This window comes from Fukomys damarensis, unplaced genomic scaffold (genome assembly GCF_012274545.1).
Source record: "Fukomys damarensis isolate Sample0158 unplaced genomic scaffold, DMR_v1.0_HiC HiC_scaffold_1, whole genome shotgun sequence".
In the NCBI taxonomy this organism is placed as follows: Eukaryota; Metazoa; Chordata; class Mammalia; order Rodentia; family Bathyergidae; genus Fukomys; species Fukomys damarensis.
Genome location: NW_022900913.1, coordinates 49892066 through 49905655, shown reverse-complemented (window position 1 = coordinate 49905655; position 13590 = coordinate 49892066). Strand labels below are relative to the sequence as shown.

The following is a 13590-nucleotide window of genomic DNA, read 5'->3' as shown; positions in this document are numbered from 1 at the left end:
TTTTTTTTTTTTTTTTTTTTTTTTTGCAGTACTGGGAATCAAATTTAGGACCTTGCTCTAGTGAGGCAGTCATGGTGCCATTGAGCTAAATCCCTGGCTCTCTGTACTTCTTTTTTGTAAATTAACCCCCCAAAAAAAATCTCACTTTGGGAATTTCCAGGATGATGCATGATTTAATTCATATGAGATGCACATCAAATGAGTTATTGGTGCTTTTCATTACCTTTTCAGACTATAATTATCACCTCTATAAGATTGCTGATAATTACCTAATTGGACAGTGGGAAACATATCCATACAATATCGTATCCTGTTCCATCACTCAGACAACAAGTTGGGTAGACCTAACCATGAATCTGAAGTTTACAAGGACCACACTGTCAACTTGTCAGTCATTTAAAAATTTTGATTTTACAGGCACACTATACCTGTATAGAAAATCTGAAATTCTAATCTGTGTGATAGTGGCTGGGAATAGTTCACCTGTAGAACACTTGTAAGCATACATGAGGCCCTGGGTTTGATCCCCCAAACCACAAACATATATAAATATGTAAATATGAAGTGCCTAATCGTGATAGGTTAATGAGTAAAGAATGAAGGAATAGTAATCTGTGTACTACATTCTCCATCTCTTGTCCCCCCCCATTCCCTCCTAAGGCCTTGCATGTCCTAGGCAAATGCTCTACCACTGAACTTCATCCCACCCTCCCATTTATTTTGAATTTGAATGAATGTATTTTTGCATTTAAAGGCAGTTGTACCTATAAGCCTAGCTTTCAAACTAACCTTCAGGCTAATAAGGTTTATTTTTTAGTACTAGAGGTTCTATTAAATAGTCCACCTATATTGATATCAGTGAATGCCAAGTATTATAATATTGCCCCATATTTTGAACCAAGGAATGACTCTTTACAGATGGAAGATGAGGTAATGTGGCAAGCCAACATGAGATAATTTTGAATTGTCCACTTTCCAAATAAATAAAATATAAACTGGCTTGCATTGTTGTCCTTCTTTCCATAACAAATCCAGTGAAATCATCAGATTCCCCAAAATCCATGTGCTCATCACAGCCAAATAGTTAACAGTTGATGCTTGTTAAGATGTTAATTAACGAAGTTAGTAGTCAATGCTTGTTAAAATATTATGTCATAGGCCAGTGATGGCAAACCTTTTAAAGCTTTTAATGATCCAGACTGAGGCAGTGTGCCATAGGTTTGCCACCACTGTTATAGGCCTTCACATCTCTGGTATTTGGTAGCATAAAATGGCGTAACATTGTTTTTCTTTCTTCTTTTTTTTTGTGGTACTGGAGGTTGAACTCACAGCCTTGTGCTTGTGAGGCAGGTGTGGCTCTACTGAACTAATCCTTGGCCCTGGCCCGGCATAACATTTCTTTTTTTTCTTTTCTTGAGAGGCCCGGGGACCACTGAGACAAATCCCTGGCCCCAGGCTTAACATTTCTTAAAGGCATTTTGTCAGTGTGAATCAATAGTCTTAAACATTTACATACTTTCTATGATCTATCAGATAAATTTTTAGGAATTCTTTTAAGGACATAAGCCATATCATCAAAGATTCATGTACAAGGATATTCATTACCAAATTATTTATTATAGAAAAAATTAAATAGAGTGCAATTTAAATATTTAGAAGTATTTTAATATAAAATTTCAAATCTATACAAAAATAGACTAATACATTTATCACCTAGCTTTAACAAGGGGTTTTTCATTTTATTTGTTTATTTTTTGAGGTAGGGTATTGTTTTGGAGATCAGACTGGATATTAACTCATTAGGTAGCTCAGGCTGACCTCAAATTTGCAGTGATCCTTGTAGTTAAACCTCTGAGTGTTGTTGGGATTATAGGTGTGAGACACCATGCCTGGTAACATTCTCTGTTTGTTGTTTTTTAAAGGAAAAAGTGGGATATCGTCAATGTCAGGCATGATAATATATGGTTGGAGATATAACTAAAAGGCTCATCTTCCTGGTTGATTTACAGTTTACTTAGTAAATTACATAGCTCATATTGTTAAAATGTTCATATTAGGCTGGAGAAATTCTGATAATTAAAATTTAGTTGCTACGAACAGCTTCTTTTTTCTCTGATAGTAGATTGTCGCTGAGTCTTAATTCTTAACTCCGCCCAAATGAATAGCGGTAAATTGTAATGGCTATATTGAACTTTGTATTTGGGACATGCTTATACTTTATGATATTTCACATAATACCTTCTTCCTCTTGGTAATTTTTAAGTTCTTAAAATTGCTTGGCTGTATTTGCTTCTTTCATTGTAAAATACTCAAACACTTGAGACAAGATCATGCCATCATAAAGAAATAACAAACATCTTCTTATCCTGATGTTTTAAACATTTATTAAGAATCAGAATTGGCTAATTTCATATAAAAAAGATGTCTCAAAATGTAAGAAATAAAAATATAAATAATAAATAAAATGATAGTATAGTTAATTTTTTGCTGAGTGATTATGAATGTCTTTTCTTAAGCATAGCAAGTAAATTAATTTAAGCATCATAGCTGTTTATGACATTATCATTTAATCTCTTCACATTTGAGAAAACTGGCACAGAGGAGTCTTATTCATGATTGTCCAGATGATTTTAGCTAGAAGTAACTTTTGTTTAGATATTGTATTCAGATATTTGTTTGTATTTATTATGCAAGGCACTATGTGAAGAACAGTCTATATTACATCTGTGCAGTCTGTACTATAATACTGGAGTTTAAATTCTAAGAGGCAAAGATAGGCAATAAACAAACAAATATACATTTACTAATTGTAATGAAGTCTGCACTTAAAAAAATCAAGATATGTTGCACTGTGGTCTGAATGCATGTGTTCCTCCTAGAATTCATATGTTGAAACCTAATACCAAGATGATAGTATTAAGAAGTGGGGCTTTTAGGAAGTAATTAATGAAGGCAAACCCATCAGGAATGGGATTAGTGCTTTTATAAAAGCAGCCCCAGGGAGTTTAGACCATTTTCTTTTTACCATGAGAAGATTCAGTAAGAGTTATCTGTGAAGCAGAGTCCTCAGCAGACACCAAATCTACTGATGCCTTGATCTTGGAATTCCAAGCCTCTAGAACAGTTGAGCAATAAATTTATGTTGTTTATAAATTTCCCAGTCTAAGATATTTTGTTATATAGCAGCTTGAACAGACCAAGACCAAAAATAGTAACAAGTGGAGTATTGCTATAACAAATAACCAAAAGTGTATGTAGAAGCAGCTTTGGAACTGAGTAATGATTTGAGGACAGAAAGTTTTGTAGTACGTTGTCATGAAAGGACTTTAACCATGATTCTGGTGAGGACGTGTGAGAAGAGAAAAGCTATAGGAAATAATTTCAGTCCTCTTAGAGATTACCTAAGTAGTTATAGGCAGAATATTATTAGAAATATAGATGATGAAAGCTATTCTGATGGTCTCAGATTGTAATGAGTAATATTATTAGAAATTGAAGGAAAAGTGATTCTTGTTATTAAATGACAGTGAACTTGGCCAAATTGTGTTTGTATTCTAGTGATTTGTGGGAGGCAGACATTTTGAAAAATGAAATAGAGTGTTTGGTGGAAGAAATGTCTAAACAAAGTGTTGAGAATGCAGAATAGGTTCACTTGATTACTTAGAGTTAAAATTGAAAGAAACAAATTAAGAATGGAATTCAAAATCAAAAGGGAAGCAGAATTTAAATATTTGGAACATTCTTAGTTTAGCTACATGGTACAAAATGAAAAATGTATATTTGGGAGGGAACACCAAGGATGGCCAAATGAACGTTTGATAAGGAGATTATGTGGATAGAAGAAAGCTAGATATTATTCAGCAAGACAATAGAAGAATGAATCTGAATGCATTTTGATCTTTTGAGGCTACCTCAACCATAATAGTCTGCAAATACCAGTGCTTTGGCCGGGCATGGTGGTGCACACCTGTAATCCCAGTACTTGGAAGACTGAGGCAGGAGGATCGCTGTGAGTTGAGACCAGCCTGAGCTACATAGTGAGTTCCAGGTCAATCTTAACTACATAGTGAGACCTTGTCTTAAAAACAAAAACAAAAATAAAAAGCATCAATAACAAAAATACCAGTGCTTTGGAGGCAGAAAAATTTCAAGGCTGTACTTCCTGCATCCTAGTCCAGCACTTCTTGGCAACCCCAGTTGTCTGTTAGAGAATCTTTCTAGAAAGCACAGATGGTAAACTGTGGCAACAGACATACAGTGCCATTTCCATGGGTACACAGAGTGCAGGAACTGTGGGAGCATGGTTATCTCAGCCTGGATTTCAAAAGATGAATCAGAAAATATTGGGATCAGACAGAACTATCACAGGGCATCCACCACAGAGAGTCTTCACTTAGGTAACACCTAGTGCAGTTGTGGAGGCCAGACTACTGTTGCGAGGACCCACTAGAGCAATACCCAGCAGAGCTGTGAGAATGTGTTCATCCTGGAGGCCCCAAAACCTCTAAGGTGCAATTTTAGCCTTGGAAAGCCATTGTTGTTGACCCCATCTCATGAGACCTGCAGTGTGAGCTTTGTACAGCAAGCCAATTGAAGTGAGATGACTGCAGCCTTTGGGGAGAAATGGAGTTAAAGAGGATTATTCTTAGTCTTAAGAATTAAGAATTAATTATTCTCTTAGTCTTAAGATTTAATTTTGTTTATCTTGTTGTGTTTTAGAATTATTTAGGACAAGTTATTCCTTTTTCCCTGAAATGGGAGCATGCATTCCTATGCCTGCCCCTCCACTGTATTTTGGAAATTATTAACTTCTTCAAATCACAGGTTTACAGCTAGAGAGTAATTTGCCTCTGGATCAGTTATACTTCGAGTCTCATTTATATCTGGTTTAGATGATATTTAGATGGAATTTAGACTTTTGAGTTGATGATAGAATAAATTAAAGGAGCTATTGGCATGGAATAAATGTATTTTGTCTGTTTTTAAGGTTTATGATATATTGCCATATTTGTACTTTTCACTACTTTTAACTTCCCATTATGAAGAATTTTTATGGAAAAATTGTATATTTAAAAGCATTAATTTTTTTATTTATATTTGTCCCATTCCTCCCTCCCCTTCACCCCATCTCTCCCTTTGTGCAAAAGCCTTGTTTCCATTTTCTCCCCTCTATTTTCACTTTTTCTACCTTCCTTCCTTTCTCCCTCCCTCCTTCCTTGTTCTTGAACATTTTCTTCCCATTTCCCAATATGTAGTGCATATTTTAGTCTTTATTTTTACTTTTGGTTTCTCACACTAGAGAAAAAAATGTGATACTTAAACGTATGTGTCTGATTTATTTCACTTAAGAATATGGTCTCAAGGTTCATCCATTTAGCCATAAATGTCTGAAGCTCAGCGTTGTTTATGGCAGAGTTGTACTCCACTGTATAAAAAACTCCACATATTTATTCATTCATTGATGGGAATTTGGGCCGTTTCCAAGATTTAGCTATTAAAACTGTGCCATTATAAACATGAATGGGTATATATCTCTGTGGTGTGATGCTTTTATTTATAATAAGATACCAAGAAGAGGAATAGTTGGGTCAAACGTAACCTATAGTTTTAGGATTATTTTTTGTTGTTGTTGTTGTTGCTGCTGTTTTGTTTTGTCCCAGGGATAGAACTCAGGTTCTTGCACTTGTGAGGCAGGTGGCTGAATCACTGAGCTAAGTCCCTGGCCCTCTAGTTTTAGTTTTTTGACAAATCTCCACACTGATTTCCATAGTGGTTGCACCAATCTGCACTCCCACCAACAGTGGAGAAGGGTTCTTTTTCCTCACAGCCAGCATTTGTTACTGGTTGATTTCTTTATAGCAGCCATTCTTTCTGGATTGAGATGGAATTTCAGTGTTGTTTTCATTTGTATTTCATGAATGCCCAGTGATGTTGAACATTTTTTCATATACTTATTTGCTATTTTTACTTTTTTAGATGAGAAATGTCTGTTCATTTCAGATGTCCATTTTTGTATTAGGTCTTTAAATTTGGGGATCTGATTATTTTGAGTCCTTTATATATTCTAGATAATAGGTCTTTGTTTGAAGAATAGCTAGTAAAAATTTTTTCCCACACTGTGGATTGTTTCTTCACTCTGTTGGTGGTTTCTCTTGCTGTGCAGAAGCTTTTTAATAAGATGTGATTCCACTGTTGATTCTTTGTAGTGTTTCCCATGAGGTCTGGGTTTTATTCATGAAGTCTTCACCTACTCCTATGTCCTTAAGCATTCTACCTAGTCTCTCTTCCAGCAGATTTAGCGTTTTTTATTTAATATTTAGATCTTTGATCCATTTCAATTTTAGGTTACTGCATGGTGAAAGATATAGTCTAGTCTCAGTCTTGGGCATCTGCAAAGCTAGTTTCTCAGCACCATTTATTAAAGAGGCTATCTTTCTTGCAGTGAAGGTGTTTGGCCCCTTTGTCAAAGACTATGTGGCTGAGTGTGTCTGGAGTTGTTTCTGCATCCTCTAGTCTGTTCTATTGATCCTCATGCTGTTTTTGTTTTATTTTTAAGTCATCCACAAAAATGATATAATCCTATTTTCCATTTTTTTGAGTACTTAGAAGCTCATAGCCAATTTTAATGTTTAATGTAGTAATATTTGCCTTTCTAACTTTCATACTAGGCTAGCATATATTTTTTCTTGACCACTTAAAATTTTTTATTTTGCTAAACTCTTTGAGACAGAAAGGGGAGCGAATCATTTAATGTATGCCTCAGATTGATTTTAGAAATAAAAATTTAATATTTAAAAAATATACAAATTATCTCAGTTAAAATCACTGTGTTCTAAGGTGATATTATTTGAAATTCAAAAATTATATTCTAAAAATCCTATATTTTAAAATTATTTTCCATTTGTTGGAAATTCAATTAGTAACTAGAATTTCTACACCACGCTCAAATCATAGTACCTAGATAGTTCTATGAATAGAATTTTTTTTTTTTTGTACCAGAGATGGAAATCAGGACCTTGTACTTGCAAGGCAGGCATGGTGCCACTGAGCTAAATCTCAAGCCCTAAACAGAATTCCTTGTGTCATAAATTATTAAGAGAAAAATTTTAAGAAAATGACTAAAATGGGAAAATGTTTATATCATATGTAATAAAGAGTATCTATTATATTCAGTTATAAAAATTCTTACAAATCAATGCAGTAACTCTTCCAATTCAAAGCGGGAAGTACCTATCACCAATATATATCTTTTTTTTTTTTTTTTGAGGCAGGGTCTCACTACACATATTTCAGGCTGGCCTCGAACTCATGGTGATCCCTCTCTCTGTCTTTATATATATCTATATAGGTATATATGCCATTTCATTCAGATCTTACATGGCCTAATAATACTCAAATAACAAATTAAATATAATTAGCTGTTTAATATTGTTTTTCAACAGTTACTGCCAATGATGACATGCTTGTCTGGGATCTCTTTGATATAAAAGCATATCCATACTTCAGTGGTAGGCAGCACAGGTTCCATGACTGTGTGCTGCTTGAAGCTACCTTTCTTAGCACTAGGGTCTGTTGTTCTCAGATTCCAAAGCGCTGTAGGGAATCTCAGTAGGAGTTGGAAGAACCAGTCCAACACTGGCAGAGTGCCAAAATGTGGCCAGTGAAGGCTGGGTAAGTCATGCCAGGATTCACCAGTACCTGGGTCTTCTCCACTAGCAAGTTGGGCTATGATTCTAGGTTGGAAAGCTGTTGCCATGAATGACTGAATATCTTAAATATATTTTTAGTGGTACTATAAATGCTCATCATTAGTTCTGTGTGTACTGGTATAGCATACTCTGTAAGATAAATGTCTAAACTTAAAAAGCAAAAGTTCAAAACCTGTATAGGATGGTCAGTGGCCTGTTGGTGAAATAGCTCTCTGAAGAAAAACAATGTTGATTTATAGCATTTGTAGATTCCTTGGTGTCAATTTTTTTATTATAGTCTATTTAATTACTGACATATAGTCACTGAACATGAAGTTGGGAATATATAAAATCAGCTGTCATGAGTTAGGAAGAACTGACTCCAGCACAGTGCTGGCTACTATAGTGCATATATTAGGAATTTTTAAATGTGTAAGACATGTTCATGATTTAAACTTAAGTGGAAAGGCAAGCATATAAATATTTACTGCACATCTAAAAATAATATATATATATTAAAAACACACACACATGTACACACATATGATTGCAGTATTGTTTCAAACCTGTAAGGTCTGTGTGTGTATATATGTATGTGCATGTGTGTGCATGCATGTCCATGTTTGTATATAAAACCAGTTGGGGAGAGAGAAGGAGGGCGTTTCAGGTGTTGGGGAAATAAAAGCCCTGCCAGCAAAATAAATCTTTTCCACAATAATGTAGAAAGAAAAGAAAACTGTTCTATTTGCTAATTGACATAGCAGAATAGATGTACATAAGCAGCCTGCTAGAGACTACAAATTTTGGATGAAATCTTGCTTTATATCACAAAGCAGAGGAAAGAACAGTAATTTCTCTTATCACCTTGTAGCAATCTTTGTCCATCTCATGAGATCCCTGAGCTAATTCTGGATAGTGTATTTTTACATGTGCAGAAGTTATTTGGTCTACAAACTTTCATATATGTCTCTACTTAAATGTGGGGGCAAAGACTGCAATAAATCCCCAGAGAGATTTATCTATATTACAAAACATAAATTAAGCACTAAGATTCACTAGGTCTTAGCAAAATATTCTGCAAAATGGCAAGGGATAAAATGATCTCTTTGCACATTATATATAAACTGAGAAAATAATTTTCATTTCTGCTTACACAGATTGATATAAGATGAAAAGGAAACATCATTTAAGAGTGATTATTTGGTGAATTGGTTTTATTTTATTTTTTGAAGATTGTCTGAACTTTCCATTCATTTCCAAATGAATACATACATATACATATATATATATATATATATATATATATGTATATTTTGTTTGTGTGTTTTTGAGACAGGGTCTCACTATGTAGTTGAGACTGACCTGGAACTAACTATGTAGCCCAGGCTGGCCTCAACTCACAGCGATCCTCCTGCCTCAGCCTCCCAAGTGCTGGAATTTTAGGCGTGCACTACCATGCCCAGCAGGGTTTGATTTTTTAATAAGATCATATCTTTCTATTGTCATTCCCTTGATTACTTTTTCAAAATCGGACAGGGTCTCACTATGTAGTTGAGACTGACCTGGAACTAACTATGTAGCCCAGGCTGGCCTCAACTCACAGCGATCCTCCTGCCTCAGCCTCCCAAGTGCTGGAATTTTAGGCGTGCACTACCATGCCCAGCAGGGTTTGATTTTTTAATAAGATCATATCTTTCTATTGTCATTCCCTTGATTACTTTTTCAAAATCGCAGGACATTTTGGTATTAATAAATGAATACACAAGCTCATTACTGGATCTTTTTTTTTCTGTTTTGGAGAATACAAAAGAAGCACAGGAATAACCTTATTTATCTTTAAAGAGTTTATAATATATGTAGAGAAAGAATCTTAATTTACATGAAATAGCAGTAATTTACATAAGCTAATGATATATAAGCAAGGACTATAGTATAGTGTGATGCTGTAGTAAAGTGGAGAGGAGAGGAGAGGAGATTCAAGGCATTCTTAAATTTAAGAAAGATTATTTGGAAGAAGTATATTCGTGATAAGCTTTGCAAGCTGCCCTTTTTTTTTTTTTTAAAGTGGATGAAAGTCCCTTCAGAGGAATGTAACCATCATAAGTAGGGGTAAAAAAGGGCCCGTGTTTTTTTTTTTTTTTTTTTTTTTTTGGTACTGGGGGTCAAACTTGGGACCTTGCACTTGTGAAGCAGGAGGCAGAACCACTGAACTAAAAATCTCCAGCCCCAAGCCAGGGATTTTTAAGGGAATGCATCACATATTGAGAGAAGTAAAGAAAGCAGTGTATATAGCAGGGATTGCTTGGGTGGGGAAAACTTGAAAGTACAGGCATCAATTCAGAAACATTTGCAACAAACCAAAATCAAAAGGCTCAGCTGAATTGGTGCTGTGGAATAGACAGAAAGAATGGATGTAACATCTGCTTTGAAAGAAAGATTTATACATGTTAATGATTATTGAGTACTGGGAGAAGATAGAGAAGGATGTGAGAATAAGTTAAAAATTATTCCAAGGGATCAGGGAGAATAATGATAGGAAAGAAAAATTTTGTAGGAAAAATAATGTTTTAAAAAATTTGAAGTGATAGATTTATATCTAATTTGAAATGTCCATTTGTCATTTGCTAAATGGGTTAGATTGTGATACACCGAAAATATACATACAAGTTATAGCACCCAACACCCCAGAATGTTACCATACTTGGAAATAGGATTACTGCATATATAATTAATTAAGTTGAATCATACTAGTATAGGTTGAGCTCTTAACCTCATATGTCTGTTGTCTTTATAAGAAGAGGAAAAGAGATACAAAGACGTGCAAGGGAAAGGCAGTTATATGATGACAGATTGATGAGTAGTTTGATGCATGTATATAAATCAAGGAATGTTAAAGACTGCCGGTGAATATCAGCAACCAGAATTAGCAAGGAAGGATTCTCTCCTATGGGTTTCAGAAGGAGAATGTTTTTTATTTCAGACTTCTACCCTCCAGAAATGTGAACCTATATCTATTGGTTTTAAGATTCTCCATTTCTAGTATTTTGTCACAGCACAAGGTTTAGAGATAGGTCAATTAGATTACCAAATATTTGACATAGTTTGAAAATAAAGCTATTATAAGTTCATAGGAATACTTTATATTTTGGAATTTAATGTGGCTAAGTTACAAAGTTTTATTCCTTTTTATGTGAAAATATAGACTTTGTGGCCCATTGATCTTCATTTTTTTTTTTTTTTTTTGGTACCAGGAACGAACTCAGGACCTTGGGTTTGTGAAGCAGGTGGCAGATCCACTCAACTAAACCCTGGCCCTAATATAAGTTCTTTTTTTCCAGAAGAGTTTATATTTCCCACTTGGGAGGTTAGTTCTGTTACCAGTTATGGAATACAAGTGGCCCTATATATATTTTTTTTTAATTGAGTTTATTGGTACATTTAGGGATACAGTACAGTTACATTCATTGTTGGGCCCTATACTTTTATAGGTTCAGATGCCTTCTAGAATTGCTGTCTTAATCTTGAATTAATCACAACAAAAGGTAATGTGCCAATGTTGAAAATAGGCTGAAAAGCCAGGTAGCTCATGTACATATAGCTTGATAATGATGTACCTGATTTATAGTGCTTAATATCCCTCTTTTATTGCTAATTTAATTGAATGTAAAAATATTTTAATATTTACTTGTATGCATTATCATAAGCCTATTTAAGTGTATTCTTTTTATTATCACTGAAAAAATAGTGGAGAATTTTAATTTCAATCCTATTACCCAAGGTAGCTCTTCCCAAACTCTTCCCTCCCAAATCTCCAGCATGAGCCTCAGGCTGGGCTGGATCATCTAACCCAATACATGTCAACCCACAGCTCCCAGAGGCAGATGGAAGGCATCCAATGTCACAGACCTGGAAACTTTGTTGCTTTGCTGGGCCATGGGAATCACTGAGGCATTAGGACTGGTATATAAAGTATACAGTCTCTTGCTGTGCTAATTATTTTCTGTAACATCTGAGTTGCTTTGTGGATCACCTATACTTCATTCAGATTTTTAAATATTTTTTTAAATGAAGCAAAATAGTGACTAATAGTTTAGGTGGCTAAGAGGATAAGGACAATTTAAATACTTAATGAAAAAGCCAATTAACCAACAACAAAAACAACAAAATGAAAACAGAAAAACAAAAGATAATTTTTCCATCTGAAGTTTTTAGGCTCCTTAGTTTGTACTATATGAAAACATTATTTTGTAGATCAAATAGAGAACTTCACATGATTTAACTTATGTTTAGCTTAGAGTAACAGTCTAATAATTCCTTTAGAGGATTAGTAATCTATAGTCTAATTTGACCTAACCAGCTCTATGTAAATCTTTTAATATATAGTCTGAAATACCAGTTTATCCCATTCATACATATTTTGAGGATTTCAAAAGTAGGTTTTTTTGTTTTATTTTTGTTTTGTACCAGGGCTTGAACTCAGGACCTTGCATCTGCGAGGCAGGTGTGGTATCACTGAGCTAAATCCCTGGCCCTGAACATAGTTTTTAAAAATCCAGTGCTTTATCTTTTTAATTTAAGGTTAATTAAGATTATAAAATTACTGTGCCATAACTAATGAAGTGTTACATAAAATGGAAGTTCCTATAATTTATTGCTTCAGTGGATATTTGACTAGTTAGGACAAAGAAACAAAAGACAGAATATCAAATTATTATTTGCTTCATTATATAATTAAATTAGTCAAATAAAACAACATTTTGAAAACTTTATGCTAACTTTATCTGAACAAATATAAAACTGCTTCTTAAAGAGAAACTTGGGATTTTCCTGTAAGAATCTTTTCAGTTTCTCCTCACATGGTAGGATGATTTTTCAACTAGACAAGACTACATATGAGTTTTGAATTTTCATAAAAAATAGTTTTCTTGTAGCCATAAAATTGATTTTTGCCTTGTCAGCAACATAGAACAACTGTACATACATCATTTATTTTTTTTTTGTGCCAGAGATCGAACTCAGGACCCTGTGCTTGTGAGGTGGGTGGCAGTGCCACTGAGCTAAATCCCCAGCCCTGTACATAATATGATTTGTTAGAAGCCCTATTCGTGTAATTTCTGCTATCATATGTCCAATGAAGAGAGATTATATATTTTAGCAAGTGTCATCCAAAATAATACATTTTCTGTATATAACAGCTAAGCTTATTGTCACCTTGATTAGCTTGGGAGCAACCTAGGGAATTAGTAAAGCACATTTTAGGGTGCTCATAGAGGCATGACCTTGAGGGCTGTATCTGATCCCTGTCCTCATCCCTTCTGGCACTGTTCCTCTGCTCTGCCTCCTGGCCACCAGGAACTGCGTGGCTTCGGCTTTCCTCTGCCATGCCTTTGCACCATCATTTTTCTGCCTTAGCACCAGACAATCATGGATTGAGTCCTCTGAAACCATGAGCCAAATAAACCTTTTCTTCTTTAAGTTGCGGTGTTAGATTATTTTGTTCATCACAGGAAAGTTGACAATACACCATGCATTTTTCAGGGATAGCTCTTATTTTATATCAAATTGAATTATTAAACTAAAGAAATCTTTCAAAGACCCATTATACAACAGATACAATTCTTTCCTTCTCAATTTCCATCCCTCCATTCTTCCCCTTCTTTCCTCTTGGTGAATGAGATTCAGACCGTGACCTCTTGTAACACAATGTAATTCAAGGAGACATGCAAATGAAATAGTTTCAGTGTCTCTATACAAAAATGGTGATGTTTCTTATATAGCCTAATGTTAGAAGAATTTTATTTCACTCAGCACACTGATGTGCTTCTTGTTATTAAGTGATGAGTGAAATGGGAAAAGTTATTTATTATTTTAAGACATTGTTTTTCTCATGTAAGAAGTTTGG

The 13590-nt window shown here is 34.6% G+C and overlaps 1 pseudogene; it reads right to left on the bottom strand.

Moving 5' to 3' along the window:
• The window catches only part of LOC117285674, a 43882-nt pseudogene extending 30811 nt beyond the window's left edge, over positions 1-13071 (bottom strand).
• Between the last annotated feature and the right edge of the window lie 519 nt (positions 13072-13590).